The following is a 22,167-nucleotide window of genomic DNA, read 5'->3' as shown; positions in this document are numbered from 1 at the left end:
GGAAATGTATTTTCCTGAAGTCCGGCTATTAGTAAAACATTAAATCTTGGAAGTATGAGTGCTTTAGAAACTTGTATATTTTAAACAGAAACAAGATAGGAAAGTGAAGTGCCATAATAGGGCAGAATGCCACAGATCATGGGAGGAAATATATAGATTTTTTTTCTATCAATATCATACAATTGTTAGATCAAAACTTTGACTCAACTTTGTTGTTGCTTAGTGCTTGTGTGGATGTGTTTCTTTTTTCTTCCTTTTCCCTCTTTCTCCTTTTCTTATTATTCTGTTCTCTTTAGATATTAGCTTTGTTTGGCTTTTATTGTATTATATGTTGAAAACATTTAATAAAATTGAGTTTTAAAACAGTAACAACTTTGACCCAACTTTGTTGTTGGGTCAGGCATTAAAGGGGATTCAAACAAAACGCCAAACGAAGGATTTTTATGTACAAATTTCACTGAGCCATTTACTAGAATAGGACTCTGTTAATGTCAGGTGTACAAAGCTAGATACAGACAAAGAAAAACGAAGGTGTAACCGAGATTTTAGTCTGTGCTTTAAATGCCTTTCCATCTGCAACCAAGTGGAATGTTCAAAAAGAGAGTCAGTTCCTACTCTTTGATGAGCAAAGAATGCCTGAACTCCCCCTGAACCAAAGCAGGGTCTCAGCCAGCTAATTCGCTGTCAGATACTTGATTTCCTGAGGATTTGCTGGTTTATTTTCTTGTATCACCTCCTGTTCAAGGAGACACTTGCAGGTGTTTTAAGCTTCCCATAGCCGAGGCTCACTGGTTTCCTATTGTCATCAGTCCTCCCTTCAGAGTGAAATTAAAGAACCAGAAAAACAGGAAGCTTTGTGGCAGCTATTAATGAAACTGTATATTTGGAAAAGATTCTGAAAGCTGCTTTTCTTAGATCCATCAGCAAATGGCAGTTTGCAATGCCAACCCTTTACTGTTAAAGAATTCCAGTGGTGAAGAATGTTTTCATTCATGCCAAGAGAGTTTGTGTTGGGAGCTCCTACAGCCCAAGAAAATGCGCCTTTAATCAGATGGGTTGCATTCAATGCTACTCCTACTTGAAGTAGACCCATTAAAATTAGACTTTAAAAAAATCTTTATTTGTGTCAGCCACAAACCACAGCAAAGGAATCAAATACAATAAAGTACAGTCAGATATAACTAAGTGGTTGGCTTTACAAAATACAGTCTAAGAATTTGCGCCTATACAAATGAAAGAGTTAATGACTGCCCTTGACCACAAATAAAGCATATGAGCGAATGAACCAAAGCTGCTCGTGCCCATTAACTTCAATGGGTCTACTCTGAATAAAACTAGCGTTGAATGCCACCCCATGTGTTCGGTACCACCTAGCTTGACATTTGAGGCAGGCATTGCAGATACTGATATTTGTATTTCCAAGCAAGGGGATGCACATTTTGGTAACAACCCATGTCACTGGAAAGGCATGATGGAGGGGCAGGTGCCCTGGCTGGGGAAGAGGCTTTAGCAAGCAGATGCTTCTTTTAACATGGGAATCATTTCTCAACCTCAGCCCCCATCTGCAATACTGATCCAACTCACACGTTTGTTGTAAAGATTAATAAGGTAGTCTCTCTCTCTCTCTTTCTCTCTCTCTCTCTCTCTCTCTCTCTCTCTCTCTCTCTCTCTCTCTCTCCTCTGCTGTATTATACCCAGGGTGTGAAATCCCCATTTAGTCTGCAATTCTACACCCACGTAAATGGGAGTGAGCCCCACTGAACTCAGAGAGGCTCCCTTTTCAGTAGACATGTACAGGCTTGGATAGAAAATAAGAAAACATACATGCATTTCTGCAAAAATCAGTCCTAGGTTGGTGAACAAACTCAGGATGAAATCAGATGTGAAGCAGGAGATCCGTTGACAGGATAGATCCCTGTGTAGCAGCTTTTGATGGCAGGCTGATTCAGATTGGAGACATGGCTTGCAGGAGAGGATTTTAACTCTCTCTCTCAATTTTCCCAATCTAGATCAGCCTTCTGTAGCTGTTGTTTACCCTGCAGGGGGGAAACAGACCCATTATCCAATCTTTTAATTTGCCTGTTATCCCATCTTTTAACAAGAGCATTGTTGTTTGATTCCGACTAGACTTCATAGTTTTTCTCTGCCCAGATGTGCAGAGCTGTTAAATGCAAAAAATATTTTTTTTTTTACATTTTAACAATGTTCTCTCTCTCTCTCTCTCTCTCTCTCTCTCTCTCTCTCTCTGTCTGTCTGACTGTCTGTCTGTCTGTCTTTTAAGGAAAATGAGTTGGGTTCCACCTAAGATAGCAGGAACCTAAGGAAGCTTGCGGCTCCTAACATAAACCGTGCAGATTGAGTTATAAATTAAACGGTGACACCTCATGTATAAAAGTAATTTTAAAGCACAGAATACATTAAGTCATTCGCATTCTCCACAGTTAATTCATCTGTCATCGAGTGACTCATAAACTATTTGACTCCATGACAGCTCCGAAGGAGAGCAAGCCAGGAAGTTTTCCTGCAGGTGTGCATCTGGGCGGAAGGGAAAGAAGTTTTGTACGTGCATCAAGGCGGGGTGAAGACGATGGCGGGGAGGGGAGGCTGCATGGAACTGTCGAGAGCCCTGTAAGGGAGGGGGAAACTCGGGGGGGGGGGAGAACAATTCAATTTTCTTTGCATTTAATAATTTGCACTTCTCAAGCAGCAAACATACATCTATGCAGAAGGGAGTGAGAGAACACCTTCTCTCCCTGTCCAACAGTCCAACCATTAGGTAGGCTGAGGCAGCTGCTTCAGGCGGCACCGACCTGGATTGGCAGAAGTTTCCCCACCATCCCTCCTAAACTTTGCCTGCTGCTTTCAGGTAAAAGGTAAAGGGACCCCTGACCATTAGATCCAGTCGTGGCCGACTCTGGGGTTGCGGTGCTCGTCTCGCTTTATTGGCTGAGGGAGCCAGTGTACAGCTTCCGGATCATGTGGCCAGTATGACTAAGGTGCTTCTGGCGAACCAAAGCAGCGCACGGAAATGCCATTTACCTTCCCGCTGGAGCGGTTCCTATTTATCTACTTGAACTTTGATGACTAAGCCGCTTCTGATGAAACCAGAGCAGTGCACAGAAACGCTGTTTACCTTCCCTCCGGAGCGGTACCTATTTATCTACTTGCACTTTGACGTGCTTTTGAACTGCTAGGTTGGCAGGAGCAGGGACCGAGCAACGGGAGCTCACCCCGTTGCGGGGATTCGAACCGCCGACCTTCTGATCGGCAAGTCCTAGGCTCTGTGGTTTAGACCACAGTGGCACCTGCGTCCCTCTGCTTTCAGGTACAGTGAGGGAAACTACCTTCCCACTGGTACTGAAGGAAGATTTAATGGCACAGCTGATCAGATTCTTTCCATGGAATATCAGAACATTAGAAGAGCCTGCTGGATCAGTCCAATGACCCATCTACAGGAGTGGACCTTGGGGTCTCAAATGTCAACGGTGCCCTGTGCGACGCCAAAATTTGGTGCCCCTCCGCCTCTCGTGCTCCATTCTAAATCGTAGTTGTGGCGTCTCCTGCGGTGCTCCCAAGGCTCTGCATTCAGTGTGACCAAATTGGTTGCGCTCTCCTAAATCTGCCTCTACCATCTAGGTCAGCACCCTATTCTCACAGCGGTGGTGTAGCGTGGTGGGGGGGGCACTGGGGGAGTTGCCCCAGGCACAAAATTGCTAGGGGCACAAAATTTCAACACCCTCAGTATAGCCCTACCTCACAGGGTTGTTGTGAGGAGCCTCATACACTATGGATGAAGGGTGGGACATGGATGTAATTTGCGACTCAGCACTTTTTGTCCTCACGCCGAATCGCTGTCGCATGTTGTCACACAGACAAGTCTAATTGGCAAGGCGGCACTCTGGCATCCTTCTTATCACTGGATCTCTGATTGGGCTGGGATCACTCAAGGACGGAGGACAACCAGGGAGCATCACTGTCAAAGCAGCGGTGGAGAGGGGAAAGAATGAGTGCGAGTAATGCTGGGGTTGAGAGGAACAATGAAGAGGTGTGAGGAAACGTTTTAAACCAGCCATCCCCAACCTTTGGCCCTCCAGATGTTTTGGACTACAGTTCCCATCATCCCTGACCACTGGTCCTGTTAGCTAGGGATCATGGGAGTTGTAGGCCAAAACATCTGGAGGGCCGAAGGTTGGGGGTGCCTGTTTTAAACCTTAAAATTATCCTTCTTCCTCGCCGCAAATTTTATTTATTTATTATATTTATATCCCACCGTTTCCTCCAAGGAGCTCAACGTGGCATATGCGGTTCTCTCCCTCCTCATCTAATGTCCACAACAACCCTGTGAGGTAGGCAGCAACTGGCCCAAGGTCACTCAGTGAGCCCCGTGGCTGAATGGGGATTTGAACCCCTGGTTTCTCCCAGATCCTAGTCCTTATTTAATCCCCACAATCCTCTGAGGCAGGTTAGTCTAAGAGAGGCAATGACTGGGCCTAGTGAGCTTCATGGCTGAGAAGGGATTTGAACCTTGATCTCTCCCAGGTCTTAACAGCCTGATGCTCTAACCACTACAACCAGCGTGGTTCTCAGTTTGTCAAATCTCTTTAACTGTCACAGGCACATCATACCAGGCCAGTCTTCCTCCATTGCTCCTGCAACATTTTCCTCTCTTTTTTTTGCAATGTGTCAACAGCCCACCATGATTTACTGCTCATTCTGTGTGCCCCCCACATCCCTTCCTCCTGACTTTCCATTTTAAGATACTCAGCTATCATCAGTTCTTGGGGGCCTTTTTTTTCCGACCGCAGAACTCAAGTGCTTTGACCCTTCCAGGGCTCATTAAGCAACAGATGAAATTCTGTACGAGCAAATTGCCCAAGAGGCAGCTCAGGGCCTGGCAGCCCCCATTACCAGGGAAATATTTCAAAGCCGGCCTGGCTCTTGGGTTTAAAAGAGGCATTGCTTTGGCTCAAGTAACCCAGCTGTTCTGTTCCGAGATAAAGACAAAAGACCTCCAGTCGGGAGAGGAGCACACAAGGGATCGCTTGTGTGGCTCATCTCCTGGGCTACAAAGTCGGGCTCATTATCCAGACAACACGCCCCTTCTGAGTCTACTCATTTGTTTACTGCTCATAAAGATGGTGTTGTGGGGGAAAGCACAGCCTTGTTTGCCTTACGTATATTTGAGGTACTTCGGTGGAAGTGATTCGTAAGTGAAAATAACAGCAATCCCAATCATACTTTCTTACTCAGTTGCGTTATCATGTTACAAGCCTGCAGTTTTGCATGTGTTCCCTTCACTCGCCAGCATCCCATCACAGGAGAGCATGACCTGGAAGCAGAACTCAGGACAGAGCCGTGTGGTTCCCAGAGTGGGCAGTACCTGGGAAAATGCTAAGAGGCAGTGATGTAGCTTGGGGGCACAGGGGCAGTTGCCCCAGGTGGAAAATTGTTAGGGGCAAAAAATTTCAACACCTGGTGCTGCCTCAAGACAGATGTATGCTTCCGTTGCTGGGCTCCTTTGAAAACAGCTTCTCCAAATGTTGAAATATGCATTTATTAAGCAACCAGAAGGCTTTCTACTTGGAATAATAGGTTTGGAATTGCCCAAGAAAGATGTCAGATTGTTTTTGTATGTCACAACTGCTGCTAGAATTTTGCTGGCCAAAAATTGGAAATCACAAGAAGTACCACAAGAAGTGGAGGAATGGCAGATGAAGATGATGGATTTTTCAGAGCTAGCTGACCTGACCGGAAGAGTCCGCGACCAGAAGAAGGAGAAGTGTCAAGAGGAATGGAAGAAATTCAAAGATTATTTAGTTAAATATGTTAAGATAAATTAAATAGAATTACTTGCGAGTATCAGATTGGCCTAGGATTAAATTATGTGATGTTGTAGAATACTATGGATAAAAGTTAAAATAATAAGAAAGAAAGAGGTTAATGGATCAGGTAAATTTTATGTGAAATTAGTTTTGGAAAACTGCTACAATGGTTTATATGGAAACTCAGCCAGGGGGACTCGAGGAAGTCACCCAACAATGATAACAAAAGTGGAATTTTTACAGTTTGGATATATGTTTGTTTGTTTGCTTGTTTTTTGATGTTTTTTGTTTATGTTTGTTATAAATTTGGGGGGGGGAGAAAAGAAAAGAAAACAGCTTCTCCATGCAAACCAGGAAGCGACCTCTCCAGACAACAGAATGACTCTTCTTTTCTTATCTCTGCAGCTGAGATCTCCTGGGTGACACAGGCAGTTGAGTGGTCTGTCAATTTCCCTCCCCCCACCCACCCCTCTGAGCAGCCCTGGGCACCAGCAACCCACGCTATGCCACTGCTAAGAGGCAAGGGGGACGCTGACTATGAGACTTTGAAAAGCTGGTATCACTGGATCAAATCCATCCATTTTGCTGAATTAATTAATCTAAACAGTTTAAATTGGACTTGGAATAAATGTGCAATTAATTGTTACTGTTTTGAATTTTGCTGTGTTATCTTCTTTAGTGGGTCGTGCAAACCGAATAATGAATAATGCTTTGTATGGGGTAGGGGCACTAGGGATGAGTTTGTGGAACCAAGGGGCGGTGGCCGGAAAAGGTTTGGGAACCACTGGGATGGTGCAGAAAAGAGCTGATCTTCCCAGGGCCACCCCCAAGGGCACCCCAGCATTTTCTCCCATGTCTTCCTGGTTAGTGGCACCCAGCTTGATTGGTGACACCCAGTCTTGTTGGTGACACCCAGGCTGGGCATGTTACAGGAGATCCAGATGGCTCCTTCTCTTTGTTAATTCAGGCATCAACTAAAACCAACCTCAACACTCTTCAGATATACTTTTCAGTAAGGGTGTTCTTGGGTAATTGAATATCACTTATGTCTGCTTTTACAAGAGATAGACAAATCTGTCCATTTTGGTTTCTGTGTTTCTCATTTTTCCAGCTTTAGAGTTCACCACATTACGGACGTTAGTTTGGGATTTATTTGTTTTTTTTAATGTGCTCTTGAAAATTCGTTCAATTTTTTTAGTGCAGATTTCCTCAGATACGCATTTTCTCTTAATATGCATATTTTTGTTTGTTTGTTTTAGAAAAAGCTTTTTATTGAATTTTCGTTACATACAAAAACATATAGGCAGGGGGGAAACAAGGAGGTGACAAAGAAAAAGGAAAGGTAATACAGAGTTGCAGAATGAAATAGCAAGAGCAAACCAGCACACCAAATTACAACCCTGAATATCAGAAAGTATTTAAGTACTCCAACAAGAATGAATAATAAGAAGCCAGAGGGTAACATACACATTGCCGTATTTCCCTAAATAAGATGCATTTTTGGTGTGTTATTTTTACTACTACATGTATTGATATACGGTACATTCTTTCCCCTAATATAACTTTTTTTGTACATGTCATTTAATTGGAGAACTGCATTGCAAAAGTCAGAGGTGCAACTCTGAAGGAAGTGCATTTCAGGTATTGTTTCAGGAAGTGTGAATGGGGGAGGGAAGTATTTAAATGCAAACTTAGCTGAATTTCTCCCCTGTCCATAGTTATTTCAGCTGCTGGTTTGATTAGTATGTGTTGTTCACTGTTTCTTAGGATGGTTGTTAAGCTGCCTTGGGTCTGGATATAAATATTTCCATCAGCCAAGTTAACCCATGTCTAACTATCTACTGCCTAATTAAGTTAAATGCATTTTTTTAATTAGGCAATATATATACATATATATATATATATATCTGTTGCCTAATTAAGATATATACCTTTTTGGAGACATGTGTTCACCATGACTCTGAAAAAGGAGGCTCCTAGAGGTGTTAACCTTGCTATGGTTACAAAGAACACGCATGATGAGTCAAGACAATGTGTGCCTCCTAGAATTCAGAAGAGCTGGAATCATATCCTTTATGTAATAGAAACAATACAATGGAAAGACAGAGGAAACAGCTAGGATTTTATTGATAGCCAATTCATAGACACAACTCTGAGGTAACTTACAACCTCCTGGCTCAACCCATCTTTCCAAGGATCCAATATGTGTCTTATGCAGTGCTGTTTTTCTATAAAAAAAATAATAATGTGCTGGAACTCACCATGAACACCTCCCTTGTTCTCTTATAATGGCAATGGTGCCCAGCTGAGAGGTGCTAGAATGGAGTTCCAATAAGTTCTAGCTGAAAAAAGTCCTAGTCTTGTGCCAGTAAGATGTCAAAAATTCCTAAGACCAGTCACTGTACATACAGTGAATAAGAAATACATCTTCTTACACAAATGTTCCACCTTTCTTCCATCATGGAGCCCAAGGTGACATCTATAAGTGGTTCTCAGGAGAGATTCCATTCAGACACTGATTTCCCACTTAAATTCAGCTGTTGAAAAAAATAAATAATAACCCACCAGCAATGCTGGTGAAAACAAAGTCCTAGGCTCAGAATGTTCTGAGAGGCCCTCTGTTCTTTAATACTACTTATATGTACTTTGCACATGGTTCTGGTTGGTAGATCCTGGGGTTCTAGCAGAATACAAAAGAGATCCAACAAGCCTAAAATCCGCCAGCTCCTGCTTTAGGTCCAGATGAAAATCCTCCATGGAAGAAGTCTCCCCATAGCCACTTCGTGGTGCATTGCCACATTGGACAGAAGTCCCATCTCACCCATAATGTTGTTCAACACAGAGATGATTTCGTCTTGCACATCGGAACTTCAGAAAAATGGCATCAGTATTTATCCTGCCACAAACATACGGTTGATGCAGTGAGTGGCTTTATGACCTCTGTAGTTGCCTCAACACTTTCTGCACACTTCTTCTCAAGAACTGTGCATGGTGGGGCTTTTTCCCTACACAGAGATTCTCACGTGAACAGGAAAATTGGATCCATGTCCTCTTCTTTCCCCAGTCGCTGTGCCCTAAAAGTGTATTCTGTGAGTGTACAGGTACATCTGGTGGCGGAATGATGTACTGCAGATAAAATACCTTGTCCTTATAGCACATCATCTCCAAAGCCAACATGGTGCCTTCAATATGTTGTGGGACTCCAACTCTCGTCATCCAAGACTGTTGGCTGAGCTGGTTGGTGCTTGGATCCCAACAACAGCTAGGCATTGGCTACTCCTGGTCTAAAGCTCCCAGAAACACAGGAAGTTCCTGAACAGATCCTGGTTGCAAGGAAGGTGGATTTATCTATTTGCTTGGAAACAACATTTATTCCAAGATCTGCAAGGGTCTTCCATATCTCGATTTGGATTTGAGTACATATATGTGCAGAGGTCTATGCTCAGACATTCCACTCATTTGGTTTGGAGCTCTCACCAGCAGAACTAGTCAAAAAACCATAAAGTTCCAATGCTAAACTACAGGTTAGGCCTCTACAGTTCCATTGGTCAGAAATAATCACATGACATGCCCAAATGTAGTTACCCATGGGGAGAGCACCCCAGATTCCCATCCAGCTTAGTTGGATAAAATATTGGGGGGAGGCAGGCAATGCCCATCAACTTTGAGGGGGCTGGCCCCTCTCAAATATTTTATTAGGACTTGGCTCCTAAGGCTGGCTTAAGGCATTCTGCAGCCTGAGGTGAAGGACAAGATAGCACCCCCATTTCAGATACAGAAGCTGATTGGATCAGTAGCTGAATTTTATTTTGACACTGCGACAGCATCATCCTGAGAGCAGCAGGCTAGCTTAGGGGGCCATGGGAAGGCTCTCTTATAACACCTTGCCACTGCTCTCATGCCACCTGTCTTGGCCTATCAGTGTCCTGGATTCTACTACAGCTGGGATTGTTTATTTAGTCGAGGGAATAGTACCACACCCTTCAATACAATTCCCAGGGCACCTCACAAAATTTAGAAAGACAATAAAATGAATTCAAAGCAGGCAAATATACTAGAAACAGAACACAAGCTCCTGTTTCCTCTCTGAAGAGGACGACGGAAGCTGCTACGTTCAGAGCTGCAGGAAATGTTTAGCGTGCTTCTACAAGAAGCATGGCAGGTGTACATTGCAGCATGGGAAACCACCTGAGTTGGAGAGCCTTGCTCTGTGCATTCCTGAGCATCATGGTGGCTCCAGCCCAGGGCAGTTCTGTCCTTCAGGATCACAGACAGATGTAGTTGCCCCTAAATCCTACCAACTTGCCCACTCTGCCGTTTCTACTGGGATGTGCGCATCCATGTTCCAAGGTGACCACACCCATGTGCACCACTGCCAGGAGACTCTCCAAACATTTCAAAATGCCCCCCCCCAAAAACTAATTCACTTCCATTTAAAGTGAAACAAACAAACACAGGATGTATCCAAGGAGTTTCAACTTTGCAAATATGTAGATGTCTCCAACTTGCCATCAGCGTGTTGCAGCAGACAGGCCAAGCCAAGAGGAAATTCTTTGGCAGTGACATCAATTCAGCACTAACTAATGTAATGAGATTTGATTGAAGGGCTCTTTGATAAGCAGAGCGACTGAACTGTGTTGGGAAAACAAGCAATCAACGCTCTTAATGCGAAAGCGAGGCTTCTTCATCCCTCACAGGATTCTTCTCTTCTTCATTCAGCCAATGGGCAGGTGTCATGTTTGGACCCAAATAGCCAAAATAATGATATCATCATCACTATTATTATTCGTGCATAGCACCATCACTGTATTGTCCTCCAACATTTCTCCGATGAAAATAGGGATATCCTTTCCAATAATCGTTGTTGTTTAGTCGTGTCCGACTCTTCGTGACCCCATGGACCAGAGCACGCCAGGCACTTCTGTCTTCCACTGCCACCCGCAGTTTGGTCAAACTCATGTTGGTAGCTTCAAGAACACTGTTCAACCATCTCGTCCTCTGTCGTCCCCTTCTCTTTGTGCCCTTCATCTTTCCCAGCATCAGGGTCTTTTCCAGGGAGTCTTCTATTCTCATGAGGTGGCCAAAGTATTGGAGCCTCAGCTTCAGGATCTGTCCTTCCAGTGAGCACTCAGGGCTGATTTCCTTCAGAATGGATAGGTTTGATCTTCTTGCAGTCCATGGGACTCTCAAGAGTCTCTTCCAGCACCATAATTCAATAATAATAATAATAATAATAATAATAATAATAATAATAATACCCTGCCCATCTGATTGGCTTTCCCCAGCCACTCTGGGTGGCTTCCAACACATATAAAAACATGATGAAACATTAAACATTTTAAAACTTCCCTATACAGGGCTGCCTTCAGATGTCTTCTAAAGGTTGCATAGTGACTTATCTCCTTGGCGTTGGGGGTCACATATCTCCATACCCTCCAACATTTCTCGGATGCAAATAGGAACATCCTAAGGAAAAGCAGGACATTCTGGGATCAACTCAGAAACAGGGACAGCTTCTGTAAATCCAGGACTGTCCCTGGAAAACAGGGAAACTTGGTGGGTCTAGTGTATATGAAGTATCACAAGCAGGAGGGGGGGGAGAGGATAGGTCAAAAGAGCTCAGTTTTGACAGTGGAGACAGAGCAAAGGGAGAGATAGCTAGCCAGGAACCTGGGAAGTGGCTTTATACAAAGTCAGAGCCATTGGGCGATCTAGCTGTGCACAGAGATTGAGACTGGGACCTTCTGTAGGCAAAGCAGGTGTCCTCCCACCCAACCCTTTCAAGGAACAGATGTGAGCAAACTTCAGCTTGGTTTAAGTTGGGGATGAGAGCTGAGGGATCAGGAGTCAAGCAAACAATCAAATATTTGTTTTCAGAATAAGGACCCTTTGGACCCCGTTGTATGTCTTTTTTGCTACAGGCAGAGCCTCATCAGTTCCATCAGTCTCAATGGTTTCTAGAGAAAGGGCCAAGGTGAGCTCTATCCAAACCTTCCCCATCTTTGCAGATCTGTGGTTGGATCGCACTGTAAATCTCTGCCTCTTGAAATGGAGATAACACGGTGTCAGTTGCCATGATGTCTATTTGTCAAATTAAATTAAAGTCTCCAGAATAAATAGCATTTCCCCTCTCTCTCTCTCTTTCTCATCCCTCCGGTCATGGGCGCTTCATGAATTCATACATGCCAGAACATTATTATTTATGAGTATCCTTCTTTCTGGGGAAGTTATTTGCTTAAAAAGTGCACATCTCATATCCCAGGCTGCCGAGCCCCAGGCCTTGATCAAGTCTGGCTTCATCCTCTCCCATGAACGAAAGCCAGTTGCTCCTGATTCTCCTCCTTCCTGGCCTGACATCCTGTTCCTAGCCTCTTCCTTTCCTCCTCTGGTCTCTGCTAAGTATTTCCTTCGTTTGATTACCCATAGGCGTACATTCTTAAAAATGTATGAATGAGTGAATGAGTGAATGAATGAATCTTTATTTGCATCAGCCACCAGCCATAGCAATAAAACAAAATGCAGTATACATGGGATAAAGGTAAAATGTTAGTTTTATAAAATACATTTTGGGGATCTGGATCAATAGTCAAATAATGGATCTTATTCTAAATGCCCCGGTTAAAAACCTTGCAGCTTCTGCTGTCACCTGTTCATCTTGATCTGCCAAGAGAAAGGACACTGTGACCCTCTTAAAAATGTCATTTTTACAATGCCATTATTTCAATGGGTGTAGGACGTGGAGGTGGGGATTGGTGGGGCGATTTGATTCAGTTTACATTTAAAGGCAAACCCACTTTGAAATTTGCACTTCCCTGAATTTTGCCATGCAAGTCTCCAGCCAAGTGATACCTACAAAACTGTGTGCACTAGGGCAAAGTTTGCACCCACTGGGGGATGTAGCATACCGTACATAAATGCATTACATTAGGAGAAATAGCTTTTCAAAAAAATGTGTATATTGGACAAAAATGTGCCTGTTAGGAGAAATTTGCACTAAAATGCTGATGAATGAGGATTTTTTTAAAAATTCGCAAATTCAACGTCTGGCAAAGGCTGGGGGGGGGGGGTTCAGTTGTTTAGTCTATTGACGTTGGCTTAATCCTATTTTTAGGTGCTCCAGTTGATTGGAAGGAATTCTAGTGGTCTTGTTGTTGCATATTATATGAATTTGTGGGTGTGTCTTTGTGTTGCTTTCCACTCTGGTATCTGCTCAGATCAATAAAATGAAGATTTTAGTGAGAGGGCTGTGGCGAGAACCTTCTTCCTCAGTATCTAGATTTCAATGTAAAATGATTTTTTTTAACGGACGAACTTTTAGCTAAATTAGTTCCCCCACCTCCATCGTGGGCTCAGGTTGTATGTATGTGTAAATAAGCTCTATATCCTGAAGACACCACAATTTCCTCTGTCTCTCATTCTGAGGAAACCAGAGATTGGTACCACTCAGAGACTGGGATAGCATGCGACAATATAGTAGAAGAGGTTGTTTTGTTTTGTTTTCTGTCTGCACTTTTTATTATTATTCAGCAACTTATTTTTTTTTCACAAATGAAAAAATAAACGAAGAAAACAACCCCCAAAATAAGAGAAAAAAACCCAAAGCCTTCAACATTTGTTCTTGGCTGACCGAATCCACTTCCCGTGAGAGTCCCCTTTCACAGCTCTTCCCTAATCCTCTAGAAATCGCCTGCTCTCTCTCTCTACAGCTGTCGATTCTCCCTGATAAAACTAGTTGTTCAATTATTCTTGGCAGAGATATCACGGCCAGCCTCAAAGGGCTCCAAGCCCCAGAACTCGGCCAACTTCAATCGCGCCAGACCCATGACAAGGCGGCCTGTTGGGACTCAGGCCTGTTTGAAGCCTGCTCTGTCCATCTCGGGCTGGGCACTCTGCCGCTGCCCTTTACCTTTGCTAACACACCCAAATGCCCTGAGGAGCATTTGTGGCCGTGTGGGGTGGGCGGCATTGGCGGGAGGGGGGTGGGTGGGAGACGAAGAAAGGAAATGCCATGGTAGCACGGCGAGAATGCTTGTGTGATAAGATAATTACAAATGAAAGAGAGATTAGCAGAGGCTGTCGGGACAAATGCTTCCAAAATGGTTTCTGAGGCGCTGGCGGTTTGTTCTAACAGGGAGAGTCAGCTGCAGCTGCCGTCTCCATGGTGACCCCGGGCAACAAAGGCCCCGCCGGGATCCCCGCATGAAAATGGAAGGCTAGTCGGGGGGTGGGGGGGAGAAGAGATGACAGACTGGGCCAGACCTGCGTCACACAAATGGACTGGTAATTAACACATTTTTCCCCCTTCCTCACACTTGTCTCTCTCCAGCCTCTGCCCACCCAATGGGGCTTTTTCGGAAACATTAAAACCCAACTAATAAATGGCTTACAGCTGCTGAAAGACGAGCCCTGTCTGGCTGAGACTCCGGCGGTCACCTGCTTCCCACCCTCCACCCCTCGCCGACACCCTCCATTGATCTTCCAAGGGGTCCTGCCTGAACTTTTTCCTAGACGGAGACCAGCATTTCAACATGGCACAGAAATCCACAAATGGCCCCAGATTCCAGGCAGGCACATCACGGCCCAGAGCCCAGACAGCACAGCCGCCGGGCTTAGCAACAGGGCAACCAAACTCCGGCCACAGCTTCGCTAATAGCTCACCTGCGTTCTATGAGCCATATTTCACCTGGGCTGTTTGCATGGCACCTGGTACCCTGGATAAGGTCACTCATTTAGCAGCATGTCAAAAGCTGGTCTGCTGACCTGGCTCATGCCTGGGGGGAAGGCAGTTGAGGGAGAGAGGCTGCAGAGGGGTTCAAGAGCTTGCAAGGCTGTAGCAGACCTTCCAAGTGCCCCTATATTCCAGGGACAGTCCGAGATTTACAGAAGCCATCCTGGTTTCTGATTGGATCCTGGAATGTTGTGCTTTTCCTTAGGAGGTCCCTATTTTCATCGGAGAAATGTCAGAAGGTATGGAGGGAGTTATGCGACCCCCGAGCCAAGGAGATAAGTAACTGTACAACCTTTAGAAGATGTCTGAAGGCAGCCCTGCATAGGGAAATTTTTAGATGTTTAATGTTTTGTTATGTTTTTACATATGTCAGAATCTGCCCAGAGTGGCTGGGGCAACCCAGTCAGATGGGTGGGGTATAAATAAATATATATATATTATTATTATTGAATAAAGGTAAAGGGACCCCTGACCATTAGGTCCAGTCGTGGCCAACTCTGGGGTTGCAGCGCTCATCTCATTTTACTGGCCAAGGGAGCCGGCGTACAGCTTCCGGGTCATGTGGCCAGCATGACTAAGCCACTTCTGGCGAACCAGAGCAGCGAATGGAAATGCCGTTTACCTTCCCGCTGGAGCGGTACCTATTTATCTACATGCACTTTGATGTGCTTTCGAACTGCTAGGTGGGCAGGAGCAGTGACCGAGCAACGGGAGCTCACTCCGTCGCGGGGATTCAAACCGCCGACCTTCTGATCAGCAAGTCCTAGGCTCTGTGGTTTAGACCACAGCGCCACCCGCATCCCTTATTATTGAATAGAACGTCCCTATTTTCATCAGAGAAAAGTTGCAGGGTTTGTCATAGCTCAGTGATGGAGGATGTGCCTTGCAAGGCCCCATGTTCCAACCCTAGTATCCCAGGTAGGGCAGGGGAAGCATCCTGCCTAAGAACCTCAAGAGCCACAGCTGGCCAATATAGACTATACTGAGCTAGATGAGGGGCTATGTGTTGTGTGAAGAAACTGAGCAGGGAGCAGTTTTCCTCCCTCCCTCCCAATATGAGAATTCGGGGACAGTCAATAAAGTTGAATGACTAGAAGAATCAAGGCAGACAAAAGGAAGTACTTCACCATGCAGTGCATTAGTTAAGCTATGGGATTTGCTTCCACAAGGTGCAGCCAAGGCCACCAACTCAAATGCTTTTTGAAAAGAGGATTAAAGAAATTCATGGAGAATAAAGCTATCAGTGGCTACTAGCCAGGGGGATGATGCTCTTCCTCCACTGCCAGAGACAGTACACCTCTGAAGACCAGCTCCTCCTGGGCATCCCAAGCTGGGAGAATGCTGTTGAACATAGGAGAAGCATGTTGCATCAGGCTGATGGCCCATCTCCTCCAGCATTCCATTCTCGTATGGCCAACCAGATGCCCTCTCCTCCATGAATTTTCTAATCCTCTTTTGAAGCCATCTAGGTTGTTGGGCGTCACAGTCTCTTGTGGGAGCGAGTTCCATAGTTTAACTATGCACTGCATGAAGAAGGGCGTTCTTTTATCTGTCCTGGATTTCCCAACTTTGTTAGACTGAGCTTTGTTAGATGCCCACCAGTTCTAGTGTATTGAGAAAGGGAGAAAAGCTTATCTCCATGCCATGCATAATTTCATAAACCTCTACCATGTTGCCTGTCGCTCGCCTTTTCCCTAAACAAAGAGGTCCCAGATGCTGCAATCCTCCTTCATAGAGGAGTTGCTCTGTCCTCTTGACTGGGGTAGCTCAGTCAGTAGAGTCTGAGACTCTCACTGTTGTGGGTTCGAGAGAGCCCCACGTTGGGCAAAAGATTCCTTCATTGTAGGGGGTTGAACTAGATGGCCCTCAAGGTGCCTTCAAACTCTTCAATTCTATGATTTTGATTGCCCTTGGTTGTTGTGCTCAAGTCTTGCTTCTCGTGTAGGCATCTGATTGGCCACTGTGAGTACAGGATGCTGGGCCAGATACTTCATTAGAGTCCTTCTGATGCAGCTCAGGGTCCTCCTTACATTCTCAATGTGGATTTCGAGGCAACTCTTCTCCATAACTTTATGACCTTGAACCCTTCCTCCATTCATCAACTGAGAAGACGTATGGATGTTAACACATTCCATGTTTGTCTGAGGAAGACCCAGCAGGAGCAAAGCCAGCGATCTGGTTTCCTTCTCCTCTTGCTCAGCTCCGTGCTCAAATGGCCCATTTCTTGTGGGGAGGAGGGGGGGGACTCTCTTGATTCAGAGGCTCTTTTTTCCAACAGGTTCTGCATCTCTCTGTGTGTTTGTAACATCAACAGCCGCCCAGCCAAGCTTGTGGCATTTGCCGATGGGGAAAACAGGCTGAGATCGGGATGTTGTGCCTTGACGCCATGGGGCTGAGCGTTGCAGATTGTTCCACCTGGCGAGGCGAGCGGCTGAGTGGGACTTCAACTCTCAGTGACCTCCTGGGAGCACAAGCAGATCCAAAGCCACCCCCTTTCTCCCTTGTTGTAATGCAAAGTGGGGAGTGATATTCCTTCATTTGTCGCAGGCCTGTATAAATTGCCGCTTTCCTCGCCAGACCTACATGCAGGCCTGACTCTCAAGGACCATCGGGGGGGGGGGAGGAATATAGATGCTTTCTAGAGGCTTTTGAACAGCAGAGGTGGCATTAAGTGGAGGACTCCCCCCTCCCATGCCCAAGCTGCCTAAGGGATATACAGACCCGGCTCCCATTAAAATTAATAGTCCAGATCTTCCCCTTAATGTTCTAAAAGGTTTTCCTCCTTTCAACTGGTCTTGAGCGAGAACATTATAGCAGATAAATAGAAACTCTTTCCTCCGCATCGGAAGAGGTAAAATTCAGCTCCTATTAAAATCAAAAGAGCAACCCGCAATTTGGGGACTGTGGGTTTAGAACAAAGGCACACGGCAATTTCAACTCTGATTTCGCACACGGCCCAGGCAAACCAAAAAAAACACAAAAGCAACACAAATGTGCACACCAACCTCTGCCAAGCTGGCTGGGACTGGGACTGGTGGAAATTGTAGTCCATAACTTCTGGAGGGCATTAGGTTGATGAAGGCTGAAACAACCTTTGCTCATATTATTATCTTAGCTCTTTCACTCCTACATATACACAGATGGGGTGATCAGATATTGGTGGTTGGACTGTAAGCAAAGGCATTAAAACAGTGTGGCTGCCAGATGTCCACAGCTGCTAAATATAACTACTAGGGATGTAAGAAGGCACATTTCCCCACTCCATTTCCTGTACTCTTTGCATGCAGCACTGTTTGCATTCCACTGCAGGCCAACTTCCACCAAAAATGAATTTTTTGCTGGGGCAAAATTATGTAACTTACGTAAGTAACATAAATCACTTTGTTGTTGCATTGATCCACCCTGTTCATGTCTGTGCAAAGGAAATGCAGCGCAAATGAGGGGTGGGTGTAATAAAGCATGTATGGCTTGCAGGTGAAAGCAGCAACAGTACCGAATGTGGATTGCATTCCCCGGATTGATTTCCAACATCACCCAGTTACCGCTCCCCTTTCCAATTCTGTCAGCAGTCTCCAACGTCCCTGACAAACACATATTGCAGACTGAAGGAGACTCAAATAATGTCCCTCTTCCTTGTCTTCGAAGATAGATGGTTCCAGGGATGCAGCCACCAACGCCATTCCGATCAGTTTTCTTGATGATAAGATTAACCTTATGGATGATGGCACAGGGTGGGGACCTTTAGAAGAGAGAATTGCACAGAAAGCCCTCCTGCCATTTATTTTCACAGGGCAATCCATCACCAAGAGCCCTTCCCATGCTGCCTCTGCTCTGAGCTCTGGCTGGAACAAAACTTCCTTTCTCTCCGTGCCACCTGCACAAACGGGGTCCTGACCCAAACAAGCTGGAACTCTTCCTCATCATGTCATCGCCAGCCTCTGCATTTTTACAGCGCGCAGTTGGTTGCCTGAAATCTGGCCGCTTTCTTGGCATCGGGGCAAGAAGTCTGCATAGTTCAGCATCACATTCTCCTCATGTGTGGACCCCAAATGCACAAAACGGCTCGTGGGAGTCAAAAGCTGAGATGGGAGCTCTCTCTACAGTTGATGGACAAACCCCACAGGTCTGGCTATGCCTGCAAAACAAACTCGGTAGGGGCGCATGTCATGGAGAAGGTGGATAGATTTAGGAAAGATTTTCTCCCTCTCTAGAAGTCATGGGCATCCAATGAAGCCGAATGCTGGAATATGCAGGGCAGACAAAAAAGGAAAGGCACTCACTTTCACAAGAGGCAGTGATGGCTATCAACTGGAATGGCTTTTAAAGAGGGTAAGGCAAATTCATGGAGGATAAGGTTATGGATGGCTATGTTTTGCCTCCACAGTTGGAAATGCAGTGGTACCTCTAATTACGGGCTTGATCCGTTCCGGGGTGCCGTTCGCACCCCGAAAAGTCCACAGCTCGAGTGCTGCTTCTGCGCACATGCACGGCGCAATAGAGCGCTTCTACACATGTGTGAGGTGTGCAGAGTGCTTCTGCGCATGCGTGCATAGTGAAACCTGGAAGAATACACTTCCAGGTTTGCTGCGTTCGTATCCTGAAAAAACGCAGCCAGAGACTGACGTAACAAGAAGTACAACTGTACTAATACTTCTGAATACCATTAATTTAAGTCAGCAGTGCGGGGAGGGCTCTTGCGCTCAGGGGTCCTGCTTTTGAGGGATCTGAGTGGCCACTGTGAGAACAGGATGCTGGACTGAATGGGCCACTGACCTGATCCAGACGGCTTCTTCTTATGCTCTTAATCAGGATGAGTGCTCAGTTCAACTGGAAGCCACACCATATTCCAACATTAAACAGTTTCCTGAGAAAGAGGAGTGCAGTAACAGAAAAGCCCGTCTTTGTGGTGGCAAAGTTTGGGGAGTGCATTTCTGGCATTCAGGACTTTCGGGAAGCCCCTTTGAAATCGGCCGCTTGGCATGATTTGCCTCTCTTCCTCTCAACAGCATCTCATCACGTACTGCCTGAGGATATATAAACCATTCACCCATAGCTTTAAAAACTGACATCTTCCTGTACTGCACATTCAGGGAGCCTGTGAATTTCAAGCTGGGCTGTGGAGGGATGATTTGGCTCAGAAGATGGAATTAAAGATGGATTACGTGAGAGGGAGAAATGAGCAGGCAAGTTACTGCCTTGCTTTTTCCCTGGAGTAGGTTTTGCCTCACCATACTGACATTTAAAGCACTCTTCTACTGCTTCAACAGACATAGCATTCCCCACAGCATCCTAGGAAATGGAGTTCGTTCAGGGTGCTATGCAATATTATGAGACCCCATTCCTCCCCCTCCCCCCACCCCAAGCTACGACGCTTAGAATTCCCTGGGAAGAGGGATTGATGGTTAAACCACTCTGAGAATTGTAGCTCCATGAGGAGAATAGGGGTCTCTGCACAAACTACATTTCCCAGGATGCTTTGGGGAGGAACCATGACTGTTTAAAGTGGTATCATGATACTCTAACATGCTGCACAGGAAAATTGAGATACATGTCTTTCAGGGCCGGGAACCAACATAGGACATCCTGGGATTCAGGATGGTTTCTGTAATTCCAGGATGTCCCACTTAAAACAGGACAGTTGAGAGGTATGTGTCATAAAGGTATGTGTTTAAAGGTATGATGTGAATGTCGCCTAGGACTGCAGCCTAGGACTTACGGAGGTGCTGATCCTGATCTGAGTACCTCTTTTAACACTGTGCCCCCCCCCCCCGCTTTTGCAGTAGTAGTGTGGAGCAAAAGAGCCTTACTTGTAAGTTTAAGGTGACTATGTGTGCCCCATCTGTACCATACATCCAACGACTCACCATAGGCATAGACATTCAAAGAATGACCTGCCGTCTCTTATCTCTCATTAGTTTAGCCTGCTGCACCCAATCACAACCGACCCATTGCTTTGAACAGTAAACATTGTTCCCTGTGGGTGAAAATGTGGCAGGGGGGTTGCTGGGGGGCAATGCTGACTGGGAAAATGCCAAGAAGGGAAATCTTGACGTGTCCCTATCCTCAGTGCTGCTTCTATGCTTGTGAACTCACCTGCCGAGGCTGCTTATTTGCATCCCAGTGCTGCATCTGCTAACCACAGTCCTGCCTCCCACATTTCTAAACCACAGAGCCTAGGGCTTGCCAATTGCAATTCGAATCCCCGCAACGGGGTGAGCTCCCATTGCTCCCTGCTCCTGCCAACCTAGCAGTTTGAAACACTTCAAAGTGCAAGTAGATAAATAGGTACCACTCCGGCGGGAAGGTAAACGGCGTTTCCGTGTGCTACTCTGGTTCGCCAGAAGCAGCTTAGTCATGCTGGCCACATGACCCAGAAGCTGTACACCGGCTCCCTTGGCCAATAAAGCAAGACGAGCGCCGCAACCCCAGAGTTGTCCATGACTGGACCTAACAGTCAGGTGTCCCTTTACCTTTTTATTCCATATCCTCTAGCGAAAATAGAAACGTCCTAAGGAATGAAGACCAACCCAGAATCAAATCAGAAATTGGGATGGCTTCTGCAGATCCAGGACTGTCTACCTGGAAAACACGAGTAGTTGAAGGGTCTGTAATGCTGTATTTTGCATAATTTTGTATCACACACACACACGAAAAAAGGTTAGACCTCCCATTAATTTCCACCTCCAACCTCCGTCTCACCCTCCTCTCTTCCATCATCCAGCATCGGGTTCTGAGCAGCTGTTTCCGAGCGGCGCAGATTGTGCTTGATGTGATACGTCAAAACACCATTAGCAAGGCCTGCCTGCTCTTCTCAGCCTCCCTGCTCTCCCAGCCAGGACAGTCTGGCGCTGAGACACCCGGCCTGGTGCTTTGAAGAGCCCAGTTTGTGCTGCACTCAGACAGCTGGGCCTTGCCAGAAACTGCCCTGCCCTCCCTCCCGAACCTTGGGGCTAAACTGGCGTTTTAAAATAGAGCTCTGCTCAATGACGGGGGTGACAACTGCGCAATTATTTCCAACACTTGTTTACCGACTTGCTTGGGAAGTTGAACTTCTATCTGGTGCAAGCAAATGCAGTGGAGCGTTGACACGGCTGGCAAGAAGAAACTATCTGAAGAACTATCTGAAGAACTATCTGAAGAAGTGTGCACGCACACGAACGCTTATACCTAAAACTACTCAGTTGGTCTCTAAGGGGCTACTTTTTAATTTTTCAATTCTTCTGGGAGGATTCTTTTAAAGACTTTCTTAGATTATATAACTTTTTTGAAGACTCGATTTTTTAAAGGGAGTTCTTATGTTTTTAAGAAGAGTCTTTTTAACTATCTTTTTAAAGAATCATTTTAATTTATTTTGACTATGGCAGACCTACTTGAATCAAGTAGAAACTATGTATTCATTGTTTTATTTATTATTATTTTTTAAGTATCTGTATACTGCTGTGTCTCACAATTTACAGCGATTTACAGCCATGAGAACCATACAATAAAAAGCCATGCAAAGTATATATATATATAAAAAGACATCATTTAACCATGGTGGAAGGGTGTATTCTTAATTGCCTGCATAGGCCTGGTGGAATAGAGGTTTTTCGGCAGGCATTTAAAAGTTTGCCTTGA

General features: G+C 45.4%; 1 long non-coding RNA gene across 1 annotated transcript; it reads left to right on the top strand.

Moving 5' to 3' along the window:
* The first annotated feature begins 13,938 nt into the window (after positions 1-13,938).
* LOC308574706 lies at positions 13,939-21,772 on the top strand. Its single transcript, XR_014002557.1, has 3 exons — positions 13,939-14,102; positions 18,341-18,879; positions 21,272-21,772. It is a non-coding gene; the product is annotated as an uncharacterized lncRNA (long non-coding RNA).
* Positions 21,773-22,167: the final 395 nt, after the last annotated feature.

The sequence above is a fragment of the Podarcis bocagei genome, assembly GCF_964188305.1.
Source record: "Podarcis bocagei genome assembly, chromosome: 15".
In the NCBI taxonomy this organism is placed as follows: domain Eukaryota; kingdom Metazoa; phylum Chordata; class Lepidosauria; order Squamata; family Lacertidae; genus Podarcis; species Podarcis bocagei.
Note: the sequence above shows the minus strand (reverse complement) of the source record. Positions and strands in the feature narration are given on the sequence as shown.